Raw genomic sequence first — 796 nt, 5'->3', positions numbered from 1 at the left:
AAACAGAACTACGGAACAGACAGGGCTTATAAACACGTGGAATGCAATTAGGGAGAACAGAAACAGGTGTGGAGCTAATTAATCAAAAACCATGGAAACTAACTAGGCAGGAATAATGGAAACACAGAAAACAAAAACAAAACCGACCATAAACGTGACAGTTACACCAGCTAACTGGAAACATTCTCAGAACATTTTGGCAAGTGTCTCTCAAAGTAATGAACAAACATTCATCCAGTAACATAATAAAATGTTCAAAATTATTTGGTCTTTCTCAAAACATTACCACAAAAAAAATTGGTAACACTTTATTTCGATAGTCCACTTTAGACATTCTATTAACAGTAAGTAACTTTGCAACTACATGTCAACTAGCAGTTAGTAGAGTATTAGTAGACTGTCTACTTAATATCTTCTAACACTTTCTTTGTCAACTTATTCTACTAACCCTAAACCTACCCTAACAGTCTACTCTGAGAGTTAGTAGACATGTAGTTGCAAATTAATGATAATTAGTTGACATGTAGTTGACATGTAGTTACAAAGTTACTTATAGTTAGTAGAATGTCTAAAGTGGACTATCGAAATAAAGTGTAACCAAAAAATTATTTATACATTGTTCATGGAGCGCTTTTTTCTTTAATGTCGGATATTTGTCTAACATTTTTTTGAATGTTGCTTGTTTCAGAATTTTCAGAGAAAATTCAAAAATAACAATCCCATAATTTTTGCAAAATGGAATGTTTCCTTAATGTTTACATAACCAAGAAAAATAGGGTTTTAAAACATATATATA

The sequence above is a fragment of the Sinocyclocheilus rhinocerous genome, unplaced genomic scaffold (genome assembly GCF_001515625.1).
Source record: "Sinocyclocheilus rhinocerous isolate Xijiao unplaced genomic scaffold, SAMN03320098_v1.1 scaffold1372, whole genome shotgun sequence".
NCBI classification, from domain to species: Eukaryota; Metazoa; Chordata; class Actinopteri; order Cypriniformes; family Cyprinidae; genus Sinocyclocheilus; species Sinocyclocheilus rhinocerous.
This window is presented reverse-complemented; position numbering follows the sequence as displayed.